Below are 27982 nucleotides of genomic sequence, written 5' to 3' on the forward strand. Positions count from 1 at the left end.
GAGCCTACAACATACACCATTGGGATAAACTGTGTCGAACACTATGTGTTTCTAACATACTATAGGCCATTTCAACTTCCTCTTTGAAAACTTCTGTTGGGTTCCTGGATTTCATTTTCTCCTTATCCCTCCAAGTTTTATTTCTGTTTATCCATCCTTTAGTCTCCTTCCAATTTTCTCACCCAATTGTTCTACTTAGTTTGTTTTCTTTGACCTCATTTTCATGCCTTCCTTTTATATTTTCGCTCAATTTTAAACCATGCCTGCAGTCATACTGTTCCAATTGTTTCATTAAGTTACATACAAAAATTAGTGGTAAGTACCATCCTAAGACACAGTTGAAGCTGACAAGGATTCTCTTGCACAATTACATAAATTAACTATAATAGACTTGCAACTTTGCTAGTAGATTTCATTTTACTCACTACACCTACTGTGGCTTGACATCATGCCAAAAGACACTCTGACACTAGTAGCTACCATAAAGAGGTTCAGTTCTCCATTTTTCAGCTTTATTGAGCCAGACACTTCTATTGTTATTTCTACACAATTCACAGCAGCCAGAGCCTGCTAATGATGTGTGTCACTGAGAGCACCCTCCTGCAATCTGCAGAGCCCAGCCACACCATCAGCTGGTCTGCTAAATGGTAAGTTGGAAATGAGAATAAAGAGTGAAGCTGTGTAAATAAGAAGCATTTATGTCATTGGGAAGGGAAGCATTAGTCACTGTGCTAACAGAATATTCTGACTACAAAAAGGCCACAGTGTGCACAGATCAAGGCTCCACTTTTCACTGATGTCAAATAGAAGAACTACATATAGCATGTAACCAGAGACGTTTTCATATTCACTCTTCTCCATGGCCCAAGAAATTTCCTCTGGTTTCTCAGAGGACAACACTCAAGATGGACTCTTAGAGTATAAAATAAGCAGCAGAGATGTCTGAGTTTCACTAGGTCTGTGGGAAGCCAACTTCTCATCGGAAAAGAAAGAAAAAGGCCTTTTCTGAACTTTAAAAGGCATTTCATAGAGTACATATTCTTTTATTACAGTAACAACTTAAGGATGCATAAACTCTTCCTCCTTACTTTGATGAAGTGCATACACTTAATTTCTCTCACAAAAGAAAGATGGGCTTTTCCATTATTAATTGTGGGGCTGGATGAAGGAAATGGTGTCTGGAAAAAGGCTTGCAAAGCCAAACTAGGAATGGAGAGCAATCACCTTCTCTAGTGAAGAGCAACTAATCCGTTTCAGGCAATTAAAAGCAAAGAGGAACCTTTGCCTTGCTCTGTCCTTTTATATAAATGTAGTAAAGGTGACATTTTAGCTCAGAAGGATGACTTCAGTACACTTTAGGAGGTGCTCAAAAATGGATCTTCCTTCTAATGTCATCAGATCATGTGTAAATGACTACACATTCTGCAGGGGGCAGCTCCAAATCCAACAGATCTTTACACCTAACGGTCTAGATTCCAGGAATATAGATTGCACTGTGTTCAGCAGAAATTTCTTCAGGATATTGTCTTATCAATGATATACAGGTGCATTTTTTCCAGAATTATTGCAATTAATTCTTCCCTTAGATCAAGTGGTGATGGCAGATTTTGTAATTCCAGCAGCTAAAACCCCTCTACTCCAAAACCATGGCATAAACCAGCTGGATTGTTACAGTAGCAGTACATTTATTTCAATGCGGTTTGCAGTACTATAAGCTAGAAACTTATGGCAAAATCCAAACTCCTTCAACAACATTTACAAAAATGAAATAAGATTTGGTGTGTTATGAAATACTTCCTTGAGGTTTTTATAGTCAGGAGGGCACAGATTGTATTCTCAATACAACAAACAAGTGAAGACCCAGTAGTCTCAACCCACTGAAGTGAAATTTCAGTGGAACTTGTAAACACATGAAACCTGGATTCCTAAGGAATTCACAGACTTTTGAAGCCAATAAGAAAATGAAAGAGAGAGAGAAAAGTAATGTCTCTGAAGCAGTGACTGTAAAACCCAAGAAGCATTTCTGTTCTCAGTGATGAAGACAGGACAACACCCATTACAACACCTTGCAGAGGATTTTAAAAGGCTAGCTGTTGCAGGGTGTTCAACAACCAGCTCTAAACATGCAAAATAGATAACAAGAGCCAGAAAATCCTGTCAGATCCATAAGTGTGGTCAGATTCTTCCAAATTAATAATGAAGCCAACAAGCCTCTCAACAAGCCCCACTTCTCAGATGAATGTTATTATGCATCATTATTTTGCATTTTAAAACCCCTCTGCAGCCAGCACACATTAAATCATACCATTTTAAAATGCCAAATAAAAAACCCTGCCCTAATAAGTCAGGTGTCCATAACTGCATACTTACAGTGTGTCTTTATAAGACATTCATGTCCCAAGTCACTTTCTTGCTTATACATGACCAATATTCTGTTGCAATATGCTTAATTGTGAAAGTCCAAAATGCTGAAGTCAATCTATATGGTTCACTTAAATTGTTCATCTTTGAAAAGAGACTAGTTGTCACCAGGAAAAACTTGTGTCAACAGGTAGAAAACTGAAATTTTAAACTTTCTTCCTGGTGATTTTCTGCAGAATTAGAAAAATATAAGATTAGAACTGACCCATAACTAGTGGTCAAGCACAAAACTTATTACACAGCAAAACTGTTTTTGCCGGTGTCCCTACCCAGCTTCATAGCTGGCAATCTTTAAAGATAAAAGCAGTGAAAGGCAACACAAACATAATCATTGAGATTGTTTGTATTTATCACTGAGAGGCACAGAGGAGTGATTTATAAGTAAGGTCAAGACTGGATAATCATCAGGTGAAGATATGAACAGCATTCAGGGCTCAGGGTAAGCACTTTCTACAGTCAGCAGAGAAAATCAGTGCAGAGGATAGACCAGACAGTGGTGCACACAGCTGTGATGGGGAAGCATTGGCATTAGAAGCGTGACACTGAATATTTAAGGATGTTATGGGAAAAGTGATGGGATTTGAACTAGGACAATATGTAGGTAACTTTCTGCCGTGGGATTGGGTAGCAAGTATTCAACTGTGCCCTCTGCGCAAAAAAAGTGTGCAGAGAAAAGAATATTTGTTTTAGCTACATGCCTGAAATACTGAACAGTCATTCACAGAGTAGAACCGGAGATGGGCTGAGGTGTAGAATATCATAGCAGAAGACCAGGCAGGTAGTCTTGGAAAGAGCTTACCTAGCAGTGGTAACTGCAACTGCAAAAGGCAGTAAAACCAGGTCAGACCCAGTCAGGAACTGAAAAGAAAACCAGGACCAACAGATGGGGAAGAGGGGATGAATTCATAAGCTGTGGCTGGGCAAAAACATCAGCACATTTCCAAATGAAATGTTTCTCATGTGAAGTGCAGCGTCAACAACAGAACCTTAAATCCAAGAACATTTAATTTTACCAAGCAAAAAAGCTGAAAAAGTTGAGAAAAAATGCAGCAGGTATGACAAAGTTTGAAGAGACCCATCAACGGTGGTAAAGAACACCCAGCACAGGCATTTTTATGAAAAACCGCTTCCTTCCTCGTCAATAGACGAGCTTTCCTTTTCTCTCCTGCCTAAAAGCAGACTTTCACGGATATGATACCACTTGATGCAATTTCAGGTCAATTGAGCAACATCAAAATTTTCTCTTAACTGAACCAAAGCATGCCCATCATAGAAGAGAACAAGGACACAAGCTAACTAGAATATATCGAATTGCAGTGTATTTCTTAACCCTCACTATAGTCTTTCCTTTTGCCCAGGTGAAGGAAGTTCAGGAATCAAAAAAACCCCTAACAGATCCAGGAGATTTTTACTGATAGTAAAATAATTGAGAAGGTTAAGGGAGCCAGGCCAGGTGTTTATAGGAGAAGGTGAGGGAATGGGTAGATTAAGGGAGACCTGGAGGGACACTTGTGAAAGAAAAACCTGACTAGTGTTGCAGGTGGTGGTGACAATCAATGCCTACTTTCATTCATTACAGCAAGTTTATTCTCATTTATACATTTGAGGGAAAACATTTTTTGCAAAGAAATTCACATTTAGGGTCAAGTTTGGTACAGGAAGAGAGCTCAAGCTCCTTCATCTGCTCTCACAAAAGCTTTCTTCTACCTCTCCATCACCGCTTGCAGTGTAAGCAAAGCAATCCCTTTCATATCCTTCAAAGTTTCATCTTCACTGAACACTATCAGTTATCCCCAGAGTCCTAATTTATATCCTATTACAGTGCTACATGGGAATTAACTTAACAGATGCCAAGCCAAATGTCCTGGGAATTTTAGCGAAGTAGTCTTTGAAACTTAGTAAGAGTGGAACATGTATTCACAGCAAAAATAGAATAATACAGGTTTCTTTAAAAACTGTGGCAGGCTCAAAATTTCAGCTAATCTAGAAGTAGTATAGACCCCCTAAATACATGAAATATTTATATTACACTTTTGAGTGAAAACTTAGAAGAATATACATCCTAAAACCAGCTACACACCTATACTCTGGCTGCCTCTGTTCAAAAAACCCTCAAGTGACAAATACCTAACAAACACATTCTTAAGGAGGATTTAGGAGAAAATTGTATTTTTTTTTTAAAGGAAGGCTTTCATATATTCTTGATCTATTCTTATATGCAGAAGTGGAACAACTATTTACTTTTCTTCTACTTTTTGTGGAACCAGCATGCAGAACATACTTTTGACTCCATAGAAACAGCATTTTAATTCAAGTCACATTAATAAACCCCTTAAATGTACAGGAACCTATTTTTAAGCAGCATCAGGCAACAGAAAAATGGTTTTACAAATCAGAAAATTGAGGACAGGCTCCAAGCTTCCTACATTTATTTTTTTAAAAGGTTTATTATATCAGCAAAGACCTCCTCTTCGTTAAGAGTTAAATTCACTTCAGCAAGAAGCAGCCTGAATCTCTCCTTCAGAGGCACCTTTATACGTGATAAATGGTTCATACCCAAAGTAATATTTCGGTGGACAAAAGGCTTAGAATAAAGTTCTGGGAAATTTTTATTTTCCAGAAATTCAAAATTAATATGAAGGCTGTATCCCAGTATTCAGTGATGTAATAAGAATGAAGATATTGCAGAAAATAATTAAAACCCTTTCCCCAGGAAAGGAAAAGGGGGATTATTGCTGATGTTTCTGGGAATCTTCCCAGCTACTATAGCAATAGATCCCAGCAGCGGAACGTACACAAACCTGTAACTGCAGCTCAAATTTAAACAGACAAGATCTAAAAGAAATGATGTGAAGGCTAGCAAAACGTAAATGCCAGGCTACAATACTATTTCCTTCCAGCAGAAAAAATAAATGAGCCTATACTTATTTACCTGTAAGAGTCATTAAAGCAAATAAGAGTAGAATAAATATAATACTGGAAAAGCCTACAATTAAAAAAACTGAGTCATGCCTCCAAAATCTCTTCATTAAATATAAATTACAATACATTAATTTGTCAATTGTTAGTTCAGCCTCTGAAAGCAGCTGCATTGTTTCTAGCTTTTTTCCCCTGTAGCCTGTAGGGTTTAGAAAAAGCTTATATACACATGTATAAATAACACGTATGCAAATCAGGCACTTAAAAAATCATGAAATATCAGAAGACCTTCAAGAAAAATTAGCAGGACTGAGATGAATATCATTAAAATCTACTAGAAAAAAAAAGTGAGGAAGACTATTTCAGACTTGATCCTTATAGCACACACAAGCCATAGCAAATTCTCCATGAACACAAACTAGATGAAAATGTGCAGTTTTGAGAAGAACTGAGCCCCCAGGCCTGGAAGCGTACTCCCACTACTACATCCCAACCCCATCAGAGGAACAAATCTGCATGCTGCCCTACCCCCATCTTTCTCATCTGATAAAGAAACCCAGATGCAATGCAAGCAAAGAACCCCTGTAGATCCCAAAGTCCTTGAACTGGCAGAGGAAGGATCATCCCTCCATTCTCTACTACCTGCCCAGTTAAGCAGTCACAGCCACAGCAAGCAGAGAACAGGGATGAATGCAGAGAAAATCTCAAGAACATCTGGAGACACCTGCAGACTTAGATGCTGGATTTTTGAATACTTGAAGTGCTACCAGCTTCCAGACCAGCAGAGAGTAAGGATGCTTTTGTTTTACTATTAGCAAATCTCTTGTGGCAACTCCAGTTCTGAATGAGATACAGCATTGCCCCAAAAATGCACACCCTAACATATACCGCTGAAGTTATTCATTCTCCAGAACTATCATACATATATTTTCACATCAGGCTTTGAACTTTCATCAGCAAGATCAATAATTCTGCCTTATACACCACAGCTCTCCAGCTTCACGGTTACTACTTCAGTATATATGAAATATTAGCAGGATGTAAAGGGATCAGGTTCAGCTCAACACGTTAAGACACTAGGAAAAAAAAAAATAAACAGGCACATCTTTGACTCCAAATTACTTTAGAGGTTAAGATGGAAACTGAACCAGTTACCTGCCTTAACATCACCTGAGTAGTGATGCTTTAAAGCATTAAATCATCCACCTTGTTTCTTAACAGTCAATGCCAAATTCAAACCCAGCCTGCAACAGACTTAGCACTATCACAGGTAGTAGTCACCTAGCAGAGGGCTGTAAGGTCTTGTAACTTTCTGAAGCATCTTTGTTAAGTTATTCATCAGCTGAATATTTTTCATTGCCTAACATTAAATTGGAATTTGTACCTGTTAAAATATGTACGTTTCAAAGGGACAGGATACTGCTTTGGTAGAGACTGCCTACTTCAGCCTACCTCTTGGCTCTCTTGCTACCACAGCCTCTTCACAAAGCAGTGGCTACCAGCTCTCTATCTGAAAAGAAGCTGTATGATTTAAGACAAGGAGGCTTGCTTCCAGCTAGAAAAGAAATCTAACATCAGTTTGCAGACAGCCTATGCCTTGCCTTGGGGCTGCAAATGGAATAATTCAGAAGTCCATTCCCACTGAGAAATCATTTCCACTTTAAAAAAAACATTTCCTCCTCAATACACTTAACCTTATTAAAAGCATAATTCCCACTCCAGTCTTCCAGAGATGCACACTCTAGCACTCCCAAAGAAAGGGCTGTCATTTAATTAAAGTAAGCCATTTTTAAACAGTCTAGCAATACCTCAGCGTGTCCTGGGGGACTATTGACACCAGGGACCACTCTCAGTAGCAGCATGGACAAGGCCAAATCAAGCGTGGCACCCACACACCCACCAACACAGTTTCCCATCACCAGCCCAGCAAGTTTTAGCACTCAACACGCCTTCTTGCTGACCCCATGTGCCCACAGCACATAACCTCAGTTTCACACTATAAAAGGTACTCTGGTCCACATCATATTCCACAACATTTGGGTAGAAAAAAATGCTCAGAATAATAATTTTGTTGTACAGGGCACTGTGTGGGTCCCAGAAGAGGCCCTGAGCTGAGCGCTGGATAGTGCAGAACAACTCTCAACATAGAGCAGGCTGCACCAAGCAGCACAAGTCACTCTCTGCAACATGCCCAGCTCTTCTTTAGCACTGTAAGCAGTCTAACGATCTTGCTCACATTTGCAGGTGGCAACATAATTCTGAGACTTCACAAGAAACTTGTTCAGTCAAAAATCCTTTGGAAGCCTATAGATATGACAGTAAGAACAGAACTAGGATTAGATTTAAAGTGAAACAGAGAAACTGCACAATTGCTGCTTACACTGGACAAGAACAGATCATATAAGTCATTTAGGCATCAATGTGAATGGCATCTATTTCTCCATGCCACTTCTTGGTTTCATGAAACTGTGAAAAGACTCTTTCCCTTAGCAAGAATTCAGAAATTCTTCCCAAAAACTAAATTCAATGGGACTCTTAAATACATTTCTCTGACTCAACAGGTATCTTAAGAAGCTCAGAGTGGTTACCGTCTAAACAGAGCCAAGGATCAACAGAAAATGATTATTTAACTTTTTTTGTGGCAATTGCTTTTGGACACCTTTAGGGCCCACATATGGCCCCAGTTGAGAATATGTGCTCAAATATGTAATTTTGCCAGGTAGGCATCCAGCTTCAGAAGACCTGAAGTACTGTGAGTGCTACAGTACCTATACAGGGGCAACAGACATTGCATAGATAGCATCCTGGAGTGCATAAGTAGTGGTTTTTGTGTATTTTTTTCTCTTTGAGACAGTAAGTTACATAAGCAGCAGTTCTGATGATTCAGGCAGGCAGCTAGAAAGAACAGTCCTCAATTGCTTGCTTTTTAAAATGTGCACTTGTAAATTAAGAAGCATTTCAAGATTAGGCATCTGTCCAATTCTTTTTATCATTTAGTGTATTATGCTAATGAGGATGCTATTTCTTTAATTATCATTTGAAATAAAAATTGCATTCAGTCCCTTGATCTTCCTTAAAACCATTTCCATGCTTGATTCCCCCACAGGCTTTTAATCACACTGCTTCAATGTGAAGCTCTGATTTTGAGAAAAACTCTTCTCAAAACTGGTTCACTAGAAAAGTTTAAATTGTTTTCCCTCATCTGAGCTGTATCCTCTACCACTTAGCAGCTTAGGAGGAGGGCTATAAGGCTCAAACTAATAATAGATTATGCACTGAATGCAGCCTAATGCCAAAACCTATTATACTGCATATATAACAAATAGCAAATGCAGGACTTAGACAGAATAGATGAAAGTAGAAAGACAATTGAAGTGAGCTATAAAATAATACTGTCCTGTGACACTTCACAGTAGAATTCAGTAAATTCTATTTAAAAAGCACTTAATATACACATCATGAGCTGTTAACTTCATTACACAAAATTACCCATCTATGATGTTCATGGGTATTTCTTATTAGTTAAAATAGTTCTCCATTTTGTTTCAGTGTGGCTTTCCAATTGTCCTGGCAGAGTTCCTGTAACAGAAGCCCTGGCTGGGTGGGAGCCTGAACCTTACTGGATGCACAAAGTCACCTCCACTGGCTGTGACTCTTCTGCACCTCTGAGCTCATCCCACAGCATCTTCACGTGCTTGTGTTGCAGGCACAGGCACAGCAAAGCTTGTCTGCGTGGGCCCCGTGTCTCCATCCACACATCCTGGAAACAGCCCCATGGGGGGGGGACACTTGCCATGGCACCACACACACACCTTCCCCTAGGATGAGAGGCCACACTGCCCCAAGCCACATGTGAAACAAGAGTCATCATCAACACATTCACTCTTCTTTGGAGATGCAAACATAGCTGTATAAGCTTGTCTTCTCCTCTGAAGGAAGGAAAAGCCTATCTCACAAGTTACCTCTGGAAAAGCATGGGCTTCAGCCTCCAAGGCAGGCTCAGGCCACCCCCAGCATTCAGGGAGATGTTACTGGCACTTCTTGGCTTGAGCAGCAGCCACCTTTGAACAAGCCTTTTGATACTTGCCTCTGAAGAGCCCTGAAACTCTTGATGCTTACCAAGTTACTGTCTCATACAATCTGAGTTGCATACATATGATTACTAGAGATCCTGGAGACAAGTAGCACTCCCCAAGATCACTACAAAAGATTTTTTCTTTTATGTTTTAGGGCACACACTAAGGTGACAAAAGTTAAATTTCAGTTATGGTAAATCTATTTAGAGCTTAACTGCAGTATGTATTGCATGTTGTGCTTTCATCCTTCAGTGAAAGTGAAAGAAATAGTTGATTTTGTTAAAGCTAAGACCCAAACTGCACCAACATCTTGAAGCAAAGTATTTACAGACAAATATTCTGACATCTCATTTATCTGTTTTGCCATAAAATTCGCTTATACATGATTAATTATGAAAAATAAGCACAGCATGCTTTCATGCACTTCTACTTTGAAATCAAGGTCACACTTTGTTTTGCAATTCAGAAAAAACAGTATGAATAATATAATTAACATATCAGAAGATTTTTTGCAAGTAACTTTATTTAAGCAGGCTAAACCAGCAGCTTATGAAGTTGTTACTATCCTGTCATTACAGATGGATCATTTCTTAGCCCTTGTTTATAGCCTTCATTTTATTTGACTAATCCTTTATATTGAAAGGATGCTTGAAGAAGCATCCCTCATACTAAGCTATACAACACTGAATGAAAACAGTATTCAGACATGAAAGCATTCACAAGCCAGTTCCTACTCTGTGGACTCAGTTTCAGCTGGGATACTGCTCCTTAGAAACAGTTCAGCAATGGTGTGGTTATACATATGAAACCAGTAACTTAAAGTCATAGAATCATACAATCATTTAGGTTGGAAAAGACTCTGAAGATCAAGTCCAACCATTAGCCATAATAACCAGGTCCCTAAGTGACACATGTACACATCTATTAAACACCTGCAGGAATGGTAACTGCACCACTTCTATGGGCAGCCTGTTCCAATGCTTGACAACATTTTCAGTGAACGTAAGCCTCCTCTGGTGCAACTTGAGGCCGTTTCCTCTTGTCCTATCACTTGTTACTTGGAAGAACAGACTGACACTCCCTCACTACAATCTCCTTTCAGTTAGTTGTAGAGAGTGAGAAGGTCTCCCCCTTGGCCTCCTTTTCTCCAGACTAACCAACCCCAGTTCCCTCAGCTGCACTTCCTAGGACTTGTGCCCTAGACCCTTCATGAGCTTTGTTGCCCTTCTTTGGACATGCTTGAGCACCTTGATGTCTTTCTTGTCATGAGGGGTCCAAAACTGAACACAACATTTGAGGTGCAACCTCACTAGTGCCAATACAGACTTCTATCACCCACCTGAATACATCTAGTAAGCCACTTTGCAAATTCTCTGCTCAACATATTTAGCTGCCAAAACAATTTTGTGCTAAGCACAGTATAATAGGGTAAGATGTGGGTCTCAGGTGTTTGGATGTAACCACTTCACGTGAACTATCATCCGCCCATACAGCTCCTTACAAACCCTCAACAAGCCTATATATGAGAGTCAGGTCTGGTGACAGAGCAAAACCACATATTGACAAGTCCTTTGTTTCAAGTAGTGAGAAGTTGATTTCTAGACACATGCCATTTTCACTACTAAAAACTTACCTAGTTATCTCAGTAGCTATCAGCCATTTCTTAATACTGTACTTGATGTCTTCTCAAAGCATGAGAGAAGAGAAAAATATATCACCTTTTGACCTCAGCTACTGTTCTTTCCATCTGTTTCAGCTGCTGTGCAGAGCCAGCCCCAAAGCCAACTGCAGGCTTGCAAAAGGACATATGCATTAGAAGCTGCTTACTGTAAAGGTCTAACCAACAAATAAGGGTCTCTCCATGTCAACACACATGAATAACAAGTTTCTTGACAGTTTATCTCAGAGCTAGACATAGAAAGCACCACTTTCACCATATCACTGATATTTTAATAACTTCTTTTTAAAAAAGGGCAATTTGTTCCCCTGAAATCTTGTTTTACAATGGCAATGACTGGGCTCAATTTCAACAGAAATGAGAATTCCCTTTTTCAAAAGGAAGTTCAATTCTATTAAAGGTTAAGAAGAGACAAACACATAATAAAAACCAACACTCAAAAGCACTGCACTTATTGAAGAGAAACAGGATGGGCAGAAGCCATGGACACCACATGTGCAAAAAGAAATGCAAAATCTGGAATAATGGCAAATGACAAGCTGAGACAGAGGCTGAGGTCTGCTAGAAATGAGGTAAAGGAACAGAACGAAGCACTCCTCAAGCATACATCCTTGAAGTTATAAAGGATGTTGTCATATTGAATTTTAATGTAGCAGAGAATCTGAGGATTCTGTGTAAGAACGCTGCAGCCTTACTAGTAAGGCTTCAGAAAAGCCTGAAAGTTCTAGTTCACTACACAAAGTAGTGAAGTCAGCTCTAGCTGATGTTATATTAGATACCTAGTGGATACAGGTGAACCATTTAACTAGAAAATAATGATTCATTACAGGCAAGGGGAAATGCTTGAGTTTCTTTTGCAATTTGAAAATATGACGTAATCTTAAACAATACCTAAATTACTTGTTTGGATATTATACAACAACAGTTTCTCAAACCCAAAAACAATCATGAGCAAAACTGAGCAGAGGATAACAGTCACACAGAAAAATACAAAAAGGATTTTCATCCCACCTGCTACAGAATGCTTTATTGCATGCCAAGAAAAGACAATCACTGTGCTACAGCAATGAAAGAAAGCTTTTTTGGTTGAAGATTCCTGGCTAAGGAGAGTGATAGCAGCAGCAGAGAAACCTGTAAAACAAACTCACAGTACATAACAGATGGAGAAAAAAAAGACACTGAATACAAATTAACATTGCAGAAACACTAGCAAATGATGGAAGGAAAAAAACCCAACACATCAAAAAGCTATGGCAAGACTTAGGACAATACAAGCTCCTCCCTAAATGGAACAAAAATAAGTGAATGCCAAGCAATGACTTCAATAGCCAGTCATTCTGGACAAAAATTATCAAACAATTTAGAAAAAAAGACTTATTCTAAAGCTACTACTCTACATTCAGAAAGATGCTAGATGCTATATTCACATCATGTAATGATAATGACTTACCATGCCATCAGTAACTGGAGAGAGTTTCAAATATCTCCTCAGTTAAAACCCTGTGTTCAAGGGCAGAGGACAGATGAACCTGTAAGTTTTGATTCAGTGACTACTTTTAAGAAACATGGGAACCATAGAAGTTCCTGGTGACTGGAAAGAGTTAATCTCAAAGCAGTATTTTAAAAGGTTAAGTAGGATAACCTAAGCACCTATTGAACAGTTAGACTGGCATCAGTAGCAAGCAACAACAGGGAAAGATTATCATGGGACACAATCAATAAGTCATTGAAAGACAGTAGCATAATTAACACCAATCAGCACAGCTGTACAGAAAATAAGCCTGGTCATGTAAATCTGATCATTTGTATGCAGTTACATCATCATCTGGTAGTGTGCTGACAGGACATTTCTAGTCCTAATTTCACACTACGTAGCAATTTAAAGTCACGCTATACATAAAATCCTGAATTAAAAGATTCACCATACTACATCAACATCGCTCATAGTAAATGAATATCCAAAGTGGCTAACTGAATGGATATCTAAATGGAGAATCAGCATCCAGATAACAGATTCCTTGTCAGTCCAGCAAGGAAAAAAAAAAAGAGATACACCACTTGGAAGCTGAAAAGAGCTACACTTGCTCTAAAAGCAAGGCTCATTATTTACTGAAACAATTTACCCGTGACACAGCAGATTCATTATGACTGGTACTCTTTAAACCAAGACCATGGTCTTTCAGGAAGATACACTAAATAAAGAAAAGTTAAAGGACTACTGCCGATATATCCTGCATTTCTCTGACCTGCACTGAGCAGACTGAGCAGGCAGGAAGAATAGATATTCATGTGGTCCCCTCTGGTCTTAAAGTTTATAAGCCTAGGAAACAATGACCCAGACATTATTAATCCTTCTGAAATTTAATGCAGTAAGTGAATCATGCTTAATCCATCTGATACAGCATAAAGTGTCTTGATTATTTCTGTGGGATTTCAACTGTAATCCAGTGTTAAATTACTGGATAACTGTTAAAATATTATCAAGGCACTTCATTGAATTTGATTTTTAGCTGAAAGCAGCAAAAATCTATCCCTTTTTGAAGCATCTCACTAGCTGCTTGCATAAATACCAGAGCATGGTATCAAACCCTTGATCCACAGCTTTCTATACAGACCCCTTTGACTTTTCTTGGGAAATGTTTTTTTCAAAGCAATGTTATCAGAACAGTATTTGCATGGTGTGCCAGAAAGCCTCCCATCAGGTAGATCTGCAACTAACACTAACATCACACCAATCTCTCTTAAATGGGATTATGCTCTCATATACCCATCATCTTCCCACACAGTGCTCCAAGATCAGTACAAGAGGTAATAGTCACACTATCTCTGCCAAACACAGTTATTTGGTCCTGTCTACTTGAAACAAAACACAGGGGCTTGAAAATGTTGTTCTTGTAGACAGCTCTGGAATGGGCCAGGAAACTTCATTCTCCCAAGTCTGAAGCCAGGGCTCAAATTGCAAAATAGGCTCTTATGTTTCTTGCTCTATTCAACACCTACTTCTGGCACAATTTCCCTCTTCAGAAGCTGAAGATCTCTAACACTCATCACAGAGCCATTTCAGAGATTCCCAGAGCTCTTTTCCAGCTGATGGCCTTGGATTTCCAATCCTTCTAGCATAAGGAATCAACAACTTCAAGCTACTTCTCTCAGGTCTTTCTGTGAATACCTCCACCATCAGCTCAAACAGGAAGAGAATGTTAGTAAAAAAAGTTAATAGTGAAACAACATATCTTATGGAAGGAAATGGTTTAATGAAGCCTTCTGGAGAAAACCATCAAGAAATTATCTCCTCTGCTACTTGTTTTTTATCTTCTCATTTAGATGCAACTACAGAATATTGAAACATTGTACAACTCCATTTTTAGGGGTATTGATATAGTTCTTTTTATAGCCATCATTCAAGCACTAGGGAGTCCTCCAGCAAACTTGGAAATCCACAGGCATATATAGAAAATTAAGAATACTCAGAAGGATTCATCTGTATTTCTCACTTCAGCTTGTGCTCTTCCAGCTCTGTAGCCAAGTTCCAAATCCGGGGTCCAGCCTTTGACTTTGTCCAGTTAATGGTAGTGGGACAGCTGTACACAAGAGCACTCTGTGAGGGGCCAAGCAGCAACACTTTCCCATCTACAGGACTCATACAGCTTTAGCCTCACTGAGTTACAAGACTTAGAACCCCAGTAATGAGAAGGCAGAAACAGTTGCAACTGGTTTTAAACCAGAATTCATTTGGTTATATATATATATAGTAATATAAAAGGCATTTTTTACATACTTTGCATCACTCAGCACTGCACTGTCCTGCAAATGTTCTCAAACAGATGATATGCATTGCACTATGCTTCCCCTTCTTTCTGTGGGGCAACAGAGTGCTGGAGCATCATATGCCACCTGTAAGACCATAAACATGGGATTTCCCTCATCTGGGATTTAGCCTTGGCTGCTGCAGGCTTATAACCAGGATGAATGTGCCACCCAGGAGATAGTGACACACCAGTCCAGTCACTCGTTTCACAGCCAAAACCACATTATCTGTGACTGAGCATGACTGCCGCCGGAGAAACAGCTTTTGGCTTGGGTAAGGGATGGGATGTTCCTCCCCAGGCACCTAGGACCATACAGTTCCTGTCACACAGCACTGTCCCCAGAGGCATCTGCCTATATGAAGAGTCACTTGAAAGCCAGGTATGCCATGATGTCCGCTTTAGCTTTCTGGGCCCTGCCAGTCCCTACTGGCTCTAAAGCTGGGGCTGGAGAAGGAAATGGACATGCTAAAGGATTGCCTACATTGAGGATTGACATGTGGGGGAATGCCCTTGCCAATGGGCTGGGTTTGTTTACTCTTTGCTCCCATCTGCTTTCTGCCCTCAGTCTGATTACCACAGAGATGTCACCCCTTGGGTGCCTCCTCACCATGTACAGTGTTGTGTGCTAGCCTCAGAACTGGTTTTATTTGGTCCATTTGAGGTTAACCCTGGCTGGGCAAAAGCTAGAAATGCACCTAGCCAGCCTGCTCAGCAGTGGGCTGGGAAGAGAGTTTGTGGCCTCCCTTACCCCTTCCAGGGTTTGGCAGTAACCCCATAGTCAGCCTCCATCCAGAGCCTACACCATCCTATCTCCATTCTCTTGGATTATTTGAGGCTTTGGGAGCATTGCCAGCCTGTTACTGGTGGGCAGTGAAAGAGTCAACAATATCTCCAGCAGGTAGCAAATATTGCCCCACAGTTTACCAGCATAGTTGTCATTTGGTTCCAGCTAAAACCTCATTGCCGACCTCCCAGAGACCTCAAACATTGTTTTGTTGAGGACAGCCTCATGCCACTTCGACACAACTTTACCAGGATCCACGTCACAGCCATCTCTCAGTTATGCCTTCCCAAGAATTAAAGACTATCTTCAAATACTGTCATCTTATCTCATGTTTTCTATATATACTACCCATTCCAGACAAATTAAAAAAAAAAAAACAAACAAACTTACAAACAAAACCCTTCACATTAGGAAAGCAAAGGTCTATTTTTGTTTGATAATTCCCCCAGTAAAAAACTCACGGTCTGCTTTGAAGTCACTTTTATCTCTGTTCATGCACTTGTTAGTCTATCCTATGAAAAGAAATCTCCCTCTATCACTAACACAAAAATCTAAAACAACTTGCAAAAGAGTTATTTGATGGCAAATGCATTTAAAAAAAAAAAACTCAAATCAGACATTAATGATACAGAAGACAAGCTTACCCAGAATACTGGAAAAACAAATGTTACTTCCATTAGTTATAGTTTGCCCTAGAAGACAGTCCCAGGGTGGAAACCTTTAAAGAAACAAATAAAAGACTCATTATAATTAGGGTAGTTAACAAGGGCAGACACCATCAAATCTTTTGTAGCATGGTGCTCAAGATTAAACATCCTGCTCTTCCGGTTGTGACCCTGTCCAAGTTTCCTGGCATTAGCTCACAGATAAGCTGATCTGTGTTAAATGAAGCAAGGCACCTACTTTCAAAAGGGGAAGAGGATACAAAAGCCTTGTGAAACAAAACCTCCATATTTTCTGTTCCTCTTCCTCTGCAGTACCTTTAGAGTAAGTCAACACTCTCAAGTCAAATTTAGGTACACAAGCTGAAAAGGAAGCATACATTAAACCCAGTCAGGTTTTAATGTATTTACAGAGATCATTGTTTTTAAGGGACTTGGTGCTATTTGACATTTTATTCCTATGCCACATTTTGATGTGATAACAGTGATGTATTGCTATTCAGGGAGATTCAGCTGAATTTGCTTATGATGAGGTTACCTAGAAAAAGTACAGAAGGAAAGAGGGAAATCAAGAAAGGGTGAGGAAGATCACCCAGAAAACACACAGAAGCAGCTTCTCCTAGAAGTCAAGAAAATATTGTAATCACAAAAAATAAACATTGTGAATCAGAGAACATGAGTTACATCAAAAGACAACAGGTCAAGGCAGAGAAGGAAAGAAATCCAGTCCTGAGATTTTATAAGAGATCATGAGATGCAGTTTTAGGTGGTAAAAGGGGCCAAATTCAACCTGCTGAGAATCAAAGACGAAACTAGAAAAGGATATCCCAAGTAGGACTGACCAGATTGTAAGATGACAAAAAGTTGGAAAAGTTTTGGGGTTCAGTTGTTGGGTTGTTTAGGGATTTGGGGAGAGAGGGGGGAAAGTAGTGGGTTTTATTTGGTTGGTTTGGTTTTTTTTTTATATTACATCAGTGATATGTATTTATTGTATTATGATGGGAAAGAGGCAGAAGATAGAGTGAACAGTTAAAAGGTACAAGCGCAAGGAAGAGCAAGGAGATTGATGTTACTGCAGGACAAGCAGAGCAGGTGGACATCAGAAGAGACCGAGGGTGTGACAAGGAAAAGGCAAAGTCAGAGAAACAATGGGGAAGAACAGCTGAGGAAAAAGGGGGAAGTCACATGACACTTTTTTTCCTTATGGTAAAGATAAAGTGGAGAAAAGTTAGATAAAAAGAGTAGAAAATATTAGAAGACGAGAGATCTCAATGGGATTTCAAGTAAGATTTAATTAAATGGTAGTTTTAAATGTTTTATTCACATGTAGCTGTGGTCATTGTTATAAACTTTTATCATTGTTTATGATAAATTTAACATTATCCCAAATCCAAAGTAACTGGTAGCAAAACATGCACTAATTACAACTAAATTTATAAATAAAAAATCCAGGTATGTTCTGTTTCCCCTTCTCCCCCCTCCTCCCCACCCTTTCCATTCCCCAGCAAGGCAGGTTGCTTCTTTTCAAATAACTCAGTTAAATTAAGTTGTGTGTTCAGCCTCATTAGCCACCATCTCCATTCCCCTGTGGTTTTAATCAGACAGATCTCTTTGTGTGATTGTTTAGGGGGAAGGTTTGAGGTAGCTGTGCACAAGGTGCTTTTTTTATGTTATCATTCTTCAAATGCTCCTAATTACATTGGAGGCAGCCGAGGCAATAGGGGCAGATTGCTGCTCTCCCATGGAGAAGGCAAGGCAGGAGCTGCAGCCAGCAAGACACACACACCCCTCTGGCATGGCTAAGAGGCTCTTCCACAATGTTCTTTACCCACTTTACTCAAGACAACCCATCAGCAGGACAAGCTCAAGTGAAGGGTCAGACCTTCTGCACAGATGGCAAGCCCCAAGCACATGGAGCTGACTTCTCCCAAAAGCCTCCCTCCTGCTCCACAAGCACCCATATTGGTCCACCACCTCCATACGAGCACAGAAAAATCACAAGGCAGGAACAAGGCCCCAGCATGCCACCAAATCTGGGGGATATAGGAAGCCCATAAATTAAGGGCAATACCTGGCTGCAGCTTTTCCCCTGAAGTATCCACTCTACAAACCTAGCACATCCCCCTTGACATGAGGCCATGGAAGTGTCCCACAGGGAAGAAGAAAGGCTCAGGAGGACCTGCTTCAAAAGCCCAACCTAACATTTAGTCTATTTTCTGAATGAGCAGAAGTACCAAGATCATGAGATGACCTGTTTTCAGCTGGAAATGGGGTGAAGGCTGATGCTTCAGGAAAAAAAAGAAAGTGGAAAAGGATCAGCTCTGCCCATAAGTAGCTAGACAGGACTTCTTAAAGGCAGAATTTCTTCTTCAGCCCCTATTTGCACTCTATTAGCAAAAAGACTGCAAATCCAGCAAGCATGATTGGCAGAAACCCCCAAAGAGAAAAGAGCCCCTGTTCCACAGCTACCCTGCAGCCCCAGGGGAGAGTCTGGGGAGCACAGCACCACTCCTGGGCTATTCCTGGCTGCCAGGGTCAACAGCAGTGCAGCAGGGATTAGAGCAAGTTGGATTTGTTACATAAGGGACATGTTGCTCGTGGCTTCTCTCAAATCCCAACGACATTGTTGTTATGCAACAGGAACAATCAAATAGGGCAGCTTTCCCTTGATTTGATTTTTTGAAAGTGCTGAGCAGCTAAAAATGAACACTGTGGATCTGTCAGACTCACCATTATGTTTTCCACTCTAATCAGTTTAACCTTAAAGCTGCTGTAGCTTACAGGGACAGTGACTCAGCTTTTACTTTGCCTGAAGCCCTGGGATACAAAAAAAAAATGAAATAAAGCAACCTTTGCCCACCTCCTCATCTGGTCCTCAGTGCAGGGAAACACCTGTGTCTTCCGAACCAAGCCTGCAGGCTTTCATTCCTTCAGCATCAGTACCTTGCTGGCTCTACTGACATTAACGGATTACTCATATCAATAAAGGCAGTGGATCTGACCCTGAACTTTGCTGCATGGATGGGATGGTGGCTGTGAGACACTCTGACACCTTCATGAGCAAAAAATGTGAACTCATTTGGCAGAGTATCCAGAGATCCTTTCCTTCATAAGTTACGACTGTAAATATTTCTGATGGCAATGCACACAATTTTAAATGATATAACTATGCATATACATTATTTATATACATACTAACAAAAAAAAATACATTGCTTCTGTAAGCCATTATATCTGGGGCATGCTCTGGCAGGATCAAGGATAGGTAGGTGCAGATGTTTCAGGAAGTCCTAGCTGGCAGTTTGATCAAGTTGCTGTCATATTAAGATTAGCACTTCACCTAGTCTGGTTTTTAAAACCTTACTAATTTCTTTCCAGCTTAGAAACTATGCTTAAAGAAAGTTTTCCATGCGAGTCAAGTGGAATATAAAGCTCCCTTAGTTTAAGATCTGATTACCCTTTTCATGTAGATCTCCAATTTCTTACCTATTTTCCTGGCCTTTCAGCCTTTTAACACCTTGGAAAAAAAGAGCCCAGTTTTAGTGCCCATGATAAATATTCGGGTTTATCTCATAGCATTAAACCCTAAGCAGCACAGATTGTGACCATGGTACAGCAACCCTGCCTTACACACTTGTTCCTGATCTGCAATCGCTGGCATGCAGCCGTTTGATTTAACCAAGGCTCATGTAGCTGGTCTCCAGAGATTGTTTTACTGGTTTTTCCTATTTAAAAACCTCACTATTATATTGCACCAATAGCTAAACAACCTTTCATCATAACAGCAAGAGAAGAAATTAAAATCCCAGTGGTCTGCTAGACCAGAATAAATGCATTCATCCTGTGAGCATGGCTCTGCCCAGCACACTGAAGTGCTATTTGCTTCTGAAAGTCTTATCTGTGCCCAGCATCCTGCCAGCTTTCCCTGTGCATAGCACATCATGATTCCTCCCAGCATTCTGGCATGAAAAAATTGCATCGAGCTTGAACACTTAATACAAAGCTTTATTTTCCCCCATCACAATCCAGTTCTGGTTCAGTAACACTAACATACCCTGTAGCACAGAAATACACTACCTGGGATTCATCTGGTCCCTCTGAATTTTTCTGGCAGTATAAACTTGAGAATTACTATGAGGACTGCCTTGGACTGAAAAGGTCTCAGGTGGATTAAAGGGCTTTGTTTCACATGCCCCATGCAAAACCTGGCAGAGACAACACATGCCAGAGGGCAAAAGCACTACTGGAGCATCTCTGTTCTTCAGGCTACCCTTGCCTGCCAGACTGGCTCTTTGGCAGCCTTAGCATTTTGCTGTAACTTAGAGCACCCTGTGGGGATAATAAAGACAGAAGCCAACTCAATTAGAGTAAGCTATCAAATAGTTAAAATTCAAAAGTAAGACTTAATAGACAAACTAATTAGCCCAGCATGTGTTTAGATGCTTGTTTACTTTTTAACTACAGTTTTCAAGGGAAGTCATTCTCTGTAAGTGTTGGTGATTATGCCCATGAAGTGAAAGTCACAGATGTGCAAAGAACAAGTTATGCTTTCCTTCCAGCCCCACATCCTATACAATAGCTCTTTCAAAGAGGTTTATATCTGGGCAGAACAGCCCTCATGCTCATATAAGGAGCAGCAACCTGCGTTACACCATCCTCTAAATCAAGAGTCATGGTTGCAGGCTGGGAGGGGAATCCAAGGAATTTTTTCAGCTGATGCTTTTTCTAGTTTTGAGAATTGCATAAAATCACTGATTTGCAAGTGATATCACCAAAGCAAAAGCCTAGGAACTGCTGCTACACCAGATGCTTCTGAGGATTAAGTCACTTGCAGAGACTTTTAATGTGGATGCCCCTGCTGGAACAAAAAGGGCTTCTCCTTCCACAGTCCCCAAACGCCCTGCAAGAGTGGTCCAGCCTACTCCTCTGACATTTTAGGGAGGAAGCTAAGGCACAGTCTCAAAACAACTTTACCGCAATTATATGGGAACACAACTTGGATCTCCTTCCCCTCCAGCCAGTGAGCCCCTTGACACCACTTTCTGTGCAGCGCTACATGCTGTGCCCCACCACGCCACAAAAGCGGCAATAACTTTTCCTTGAGCAGAAAACAGTTCCTGCCCTGCAATGTGAAGGTACACTATCTCTGGGGCTTGGAACCCATCTGCCTGTCTGCCAGCACTGTAGTTGCTTAATTGAAAAAGAAAATAGAATTCCTTAAAGAAGTTACCATGGTGGCTACTTAAATAAAGTCTTTTCAATAGCCTTTCCTTGTCCTGGAGAGCCATTTTTTCTGATGCTTTCAATCATAGAATAGTTAGGGTTGAAATGGACCTTAGGCTCATCTAGTACCAATCCCCCTGCCATGGGCAGGGATGCCTCACCATAGACCATGTTGCCTTGTCTTCAAAATACTAACCTGTATCATAACAGAGTAACATGGGACAGTATATATCACTTGGTTGTGAAGTTACAGCAATTTATAACAGCTAATCATCTCTCCTCTTGCTTCTCACCCTACAAGCACTCACTAAGTGGGACTTGCTCATGAAACCAATGACAGGGGAGAGACAGGCAGTTGCAGTGCTTGGCTGTACTCTGAAGATCTTTCTGGCGACCATGGGTGAAGTGCTGGACCATACCCTCTTCCTAGTTTCCCCACTGGAAAATCCAGAATAGCAAGATAACATATAATGCCAATGGACACAATAAACAAATAAGGTTTTCAGAGAGCAAAGCATCAACTGCCTATCCAGCAACAGAAAGTGACAGTGTTCCCAGGCTCATGAGGATGCTATTTATATTACAAGTTACATTAAAAAAATCCATCACAATTGTTTTCCTGAAGAAAGACTGCTTCAATGGGCTTGAGTTTGCAACAAGCAGCCCAGGTACAAAACAAACTGTCCTGCACACTGAAGTTGTGCTGCTTTTTGCTACTTTCTTTCCACTTTCTGCTACTTACCACTTCTGTAACAAAACTGACTGCAGAGTGTTCAGCAAAAGTTGCATTTAAGCAAGCCCAGTATAATTATAAATAACTTATGATAAATGCAATACTTCTGTAGGGAAAGTATTTGCTAAATCAGCTGTACCTCAGCCTTTTTAGCAAGCCTCAGCACCCACCTCGGGGTGGAGGGGAGGAGATCCTCTTGCACTGCTTGTTGCTGGTGTTTCATCAAGTATTTTGCCCACTATTATGCCTAGATCTTTTCTCCTCCAGAGCACTCAAATATTAAACCAATCACTGTGTATGAGTCCCTACTGTATTGCGCTTCATTTCATCTTCATTGAATGACTCTTCAGAGAGCACACTTCACTGGAGCCTACAATTCTGGCTGCAGTTCCCTGTCACACACATTTCTGGTGCTTCCTGCATGAACTTAGGAATAGTGAATGCACACTGAAAGCTGAAAGTCTTGTTTCTCTTAGCTTACTATGAGGGAGGACTCCCTCACTCGAGTTACCTGCACAGCCTCTGATGCAGTTCTCCAGATGTGGAGAACTGCATTTCTGCAGTAGATGTGCTGCTAACACTCTTATCCCAACTATCTTCCTAAATATTTAGGATTGCTTACTGTACAGTAAACGCATTTTGCATAGAAATGCACACTCCAAAAATAAGACAGTTTTAAGCTGCTTTCTTGTTTGTTACAGTCACGATCACTAACACAACAGACAACAGCCTAGGAAACTTTACTATAGAAGTTTTGCTGTAAAGAAATGAATAACTACTTGTCTGACCCAAACCTATACCTGGTATTTGTAATATCAGCCATTTACCTACCTCTGTCTTTTGAGAGATAAACATGGGAAAGACATGGTACCATATCAAAAGCTATTTCAAACAAACCTCATTGACACAGCCTTGCAAGGATCTTCTCAATTCCTCCCCTCCCCCTACCCCAGCTCGGGTGGTGATTTCCAAACACACAGTGCTCAAAGAATCACTTAAAGAATCCCCATTTTGCACCTTAAAATAAGACTTCATTGTGCAGAAATCAAGGTGATGATAAAAAAGCAGAATGGAAAGTTAAGCCTCCCTGCTTACTGCTGCCTCTCTCCTGCAGCACAGGCTGTACCACTCTCCACAACAGATTGCAGCAATAGGAGACAAGTAGTCGGGTATATTTAATTGCGTTGGAAAAAGGCAGACTGGTAAGAGTTTATGTAGCAGGGGATACAGAAAAGCCCACATCCCTGCTTGAAAATGAGGATGAGAAACAATAAACTCCACAAATATTACACTGAATGTAGACCATAAAACAGTTCCTGCATGAAATTACACAAACCAAAACAAGGCATTTGTGCATCACATTACAACCAGCTCAGTTCCTGCCAAGTGCCTCCTTAATGCAGTCATCCATTGCAAAGTTAACCTGTACACAAACACTTGACATTTAATTATTTTGCCACCCATGCTTCAATATAAGTAAATATTTCTGATGCTTGACCTGCTGAGAAAAAATTACTAATTTTTTAATCTTTGCTGGTTTTAATCACAGAACAACAGAATCAACTAGGTTAGAAAATACCTTTAAGATCATCAGTGCAATAATAAATGTCAAGGTTCCCACCATTTTCTCTTTCATATTTAGAGCTATCAGGGGTCATTGGTTCCTAGGGAGCACGGGCTGATGTGAAGACAGAGTCCCCTCTCCACTCTTACCTTCGGGAGGCAGTGACAGGGACCAGGGAGAAAGAAACAGGGGCAAAGGCAGCAAGAGAGGTAAAACCAGAAAGAGGAAAAATGTACCCAAACTCACTCAAACAGAGTTGGAAACAACTGACCTATATGAGCAGCTCTTCAAGCAGAGCCGTTTCACCTGAGAAGGCAGACCTGGACCCACTGCCCTATTTTCCACGGATTTATCCCTCCCTCCCTAGCAAAACACGACCTTATAACTCGCAGTAGCTGCTTTATCTTTCATCATTCATGAAAATAACGAGATGCTGTTTAATTCCGAAGAAGGGTCAGATAGCAATCACATGTTTAGAGCTGCGAACCGGTGCGCTGCTGTAACTCGGCATTTGCCCTGAGCCCTGCACTCGCCCTCGCCGAACGCTCGGTCACGGTCGGAGACGCCCAGCTCGCCCCGGGCCCGTGCTCCCCCGGCACCGTCCGGTGACGCCTCTATCGCACCGCTGGTGTAAAGCGAGAAATTGCAGTCTTTGCCAGGTGCTGCACAGACAGCAATGCCCACTTGAGCCATAGCATTTATTAGCAGCCTCAAAACTTTCCGCTAAAAAGATTTGGCAACATATATCGTCCATACCAATAAGCTGGGCTCGCTCCTCTATCTCGCCACCGAAACCTGACCCCGCAGGTAGTGAAGAGGAGCAACCCACGGACTTGCCGCGACCCCGTCACCCTCCTTTCCCCTGCGCAGGAGCCATCCCCTGGCTCGGACCGATTTTCGCCCACGTCCCGTACCGCAGTCACGGCTCTCCGGAGGGGCGGCGAGGCGGGACAGGGAGGAGAGAGCCCCACGGACCCCCACCGCGCGGAGGGGAGCGAAGCTTGCGCTGGGACAGAGGATGCGCGTCGCTCACCTGCCTCTCTTCCTGCGCGCCGGTGGCGGTGCTGCCACCTCCTCCCGCCGGCAGGACGGAGCTGCAGCGGCAGCGGCAGCGGGCCGCGGGCCGTGTTTATATAGCGGCGGGGAGCAGCCGCCCAGCAGCGCCCGCTGCACCGAGCCGTGCCGCGCCGAGCCGAGCCGCAGCGCCCCCTGCGGGACCGCGCCGCGCCCTGCGCCGCCGCCCCGGGAGAGGCACCCCACCGGGCAAGGCGCAGGTATCGCGATAGAGGTGGCAATACAAGAGAAGAATTTTCCACAATAGCCATTGGAATAATCCCCCCAGGAAGTGGTGGATTCCCCAACACAGACACTTCTAAGATTCAGTTGAACAGAGTGCTGAGGTATCTTGTATACAACAGGCTTTTGCTAAGACAGGTTGGAACAGATGATCCTTGAGGTCCCTTCCAACCTGGTGTTCTATGATAGGTGATTCTGCCCCTCTACTCTGCTATGGTGAAACCCGACTTGGAGTACTGTGTTGGAGATGGTCCAGAGAAGGGCCACAGAAAAGACCAGTAGGATGAAGTACCTCTCACATGAGGAAAGGCTGAGAGTTGGGGTTTTTTAGCCTGGAGAAGACTCTGAGGAGACCTTATTGTGGCCTTTCAGTACTTAAAAGAGGCCTATAGAAAGATGGGGAGAGACTTTAGCAGGGCCTGTTGCGCTAGGATGAGGGGTGCTGGTTTTAAACTAAAAGAGGAGAGACTCAGGTTGGATGTGAGGAAAAAATTCTTTTTTTCTTTACATGCTCCTTTAAAATGAGGATGGTGAAACACTGGAATGGTTGCCCAGAGAGATGGTGGATGCACCATCCCTGAAGACATTCAAGGCCAGGCTGGCTGCAGTTTTGGACAACCTGATGTAGTTGAAGACGTCCCTTTCCATTTGAAGGGGGCTTGAACTAGATAAACTTTGAAGGTCCCTTCCAACCCAAACTATTCAGTGATGCTACGATTCTATGATTCTATGGTTCTATGATACAGATAACACAGAAAGTTCCTGTGCCTGCATTTGTGGGATGCTTCTGGCTCTGCCTGGTGTTCCTGGGAATTGCTGTGTGCAAATGAACACCCTGTAAGAAAACGGATGGATTAATGAATGGAGATTTGCCTGGGAATATAGATATGGATCAGTGTCTGCCAGGAAAGGCAGAATGGTGCCACAAATGACATCAGACTGAAAGGGCCTTGATCTCGGCAAGGCTTTCTATTCCTTGCCCAGCCACTTCCCAGCTCTTCCTTGCTCCAAGCTGATTTCATATTCACTTAAAAATGAGCAAGAAAATGCACAAATAAATAAGCAGGCACACAGGCCTGCTTCCCAGCAAAACGTGTAGCTCAAACAGTCATCTCCATCACTTGCTATGCTTGAACTCTTGCCCAGAGATTCAGGAAGCAAGCTTTGTGATACAGGCAGAGGCTCTTTATTATCTACACCCACCTGCCTGTATTACAGCTCTCTCTGTGTGTATTGTTATATTCCTGACAAGCTAGCGCTCATTGTTTCAGTCAGCTGTTAAAATCAGCAGCAGGCATGAGATCAGATGGGAGTTTTATGACCTGTGTCTAATGCTGGGCAACTCAATTAATTTTTATGAAGTCCTCTAGGCAAATGCATAAAGGTCTGTTAAGGAGGGAGTGGTGAAGGGGTTCTCAGTTTGTGAGCCCAGCCAGATGCTGCACAGCATCCTCCTGCCAGGGAGACCCCACAACACCAGGAGAGGAGCCAGGAGCTCAGGACTAACACATAGAGGCACAAGATGCAAGAGACTGGGAAGTGGGGCGACCGATGCAGAAATGTCCATGGTCTGCATCCCAGCTCCAGACTGGCCCTTTGGCTGTGGGGATCTAGTATAGCATTGTGGAAAGACTTCACTCACCTAGTGCCTGTCTGATCAGGTGGACGTTAGAGCCTCGTGTGGCAGCACAGTCACTATCACAGGTTATATCTGTATTTCCTAGGCACGCATAATTTCCTTCTTTCTGCCTGTGCTCAAACACACTGTGCTTGCATCTGTCTGCAGTTTGAAGTGCCAAGTACCATCCCTGCAGCACCACAAGTGAGTCTCTTATCCTTAAAGGACCTTCCTGTAAGGTTTGCCTTCCCTGATGAAAAATAAACTGTGCTCCACACCCCCAGCCCTACCAGGCTGACTAAATGTTATGCTTGAGTTACAAAGACAACGAACACAAAGCATCTAAGCTGGTGAAGTCAATGAGAGCATCCCTCTGGCTGGCACAAAGGAGAAGGACCTGCATAAGCCAGACACTAGCCAATTTAGCTGTGGTTGTTTATGACATGAACCTGCCTGCCAGAGTTTTCCATCCTCCAGCAGAGCAGGCAGGACAGAAGATGTGTTCTTACCTCAGTTCACAATTCTGAATGTTATTTATGTTCAAAACCTGAAGTTATCTATGATTAAAATAAGGAGGAAGTGAACAAAACCATCCAGCACCTCAGACATTCATTTTCAGAAAGTAGCAATGACATTTGTCTTGTCCAAAGGTATCACCAAGAAACCACTCCTGATGGAGACTTAAGAGGTTTTCACTGCCTTTTTTTTTTTACAATAGTACTTGAAAGGACCTACTGGCTGTATTAGAACAGGGACAATAACTGAGAAAGCCCAAATTCACCCAAAATATTAATTGGCCTGCCAAGGCCTATTATATTTTAAAAAAAACAAAACCCAAACATGCCAACATTGAGTTTCTTCCCTCGGTAGAACATTTTTGTTAACAATTATCACTCCCAGCACTTGACTTCTGATCACAGAGCTATTGCACTCTAAAAGATAATTCATGCTATTATCACACCTAATTAAAAGCTACTTAGCTGTGGAATGTGGGCTCCGCTTTATTTTTAGATTCTGTGCAGAAGTGAAATTATCTGCTGTAGCTAATTCACACAAACTTGCTTTTCTTCAACATTTGGAAGAGAGATCTGTATACAAGTGTACAGTGGAAGATTTCTTATGCGACTCCAACAGAAGGGATAACATGAAAATGTTACTTATGCTGTAAAGAGTAAAAGAATGTTATGAGAAACTGAAGC

At 41.6% G+C, this 27982-nt stretch overlaps 1 protein-coding gene across 1 annotated transcript in view; it reads right to left on the reverse strand.

The window, feature by feature from the left end:
- MTUS2 (microtubule associated scaffold protein 2) overlaps window positions 1-25042 on the reverse strand; it is a 284828-nt gene extending 259786 nt beyond the window's left edge. Inside the window, exons 1-2 of the mRNA XM_062615081.1 lie at window positions 24903-25042; window positions 16332-16405 (exon numbers count right to left, since the gene is read on the reverse strand). The gene's annotated coding sequence lies outside the window, so the exon portion shown is untranslated. The remainder of the gene's footprint in view (window positions 1-16331; window positions 16406-24902) is intronic.
- Window positions 25043-27982: the final 2940 nt, after the last annotated feature.

Source organism: Pezoporus occidentalis, unplaced genomic scaffold (assembly GCF_034315485.1).
Source record: "Pezoporus occidentalis ecotype Australia unplaced genomic scaffold, CSIRO_AGI_Poc_V1 ctg18, whole genome shotgun sequence".
Classification (NCBI taxonomy): domain Eukaryota; kingdom Metazoa; phylum Chordata; class Aves; order Psittaciformes; family Psittacidae; genus Pezoporus; species Pezoporus occidentalis.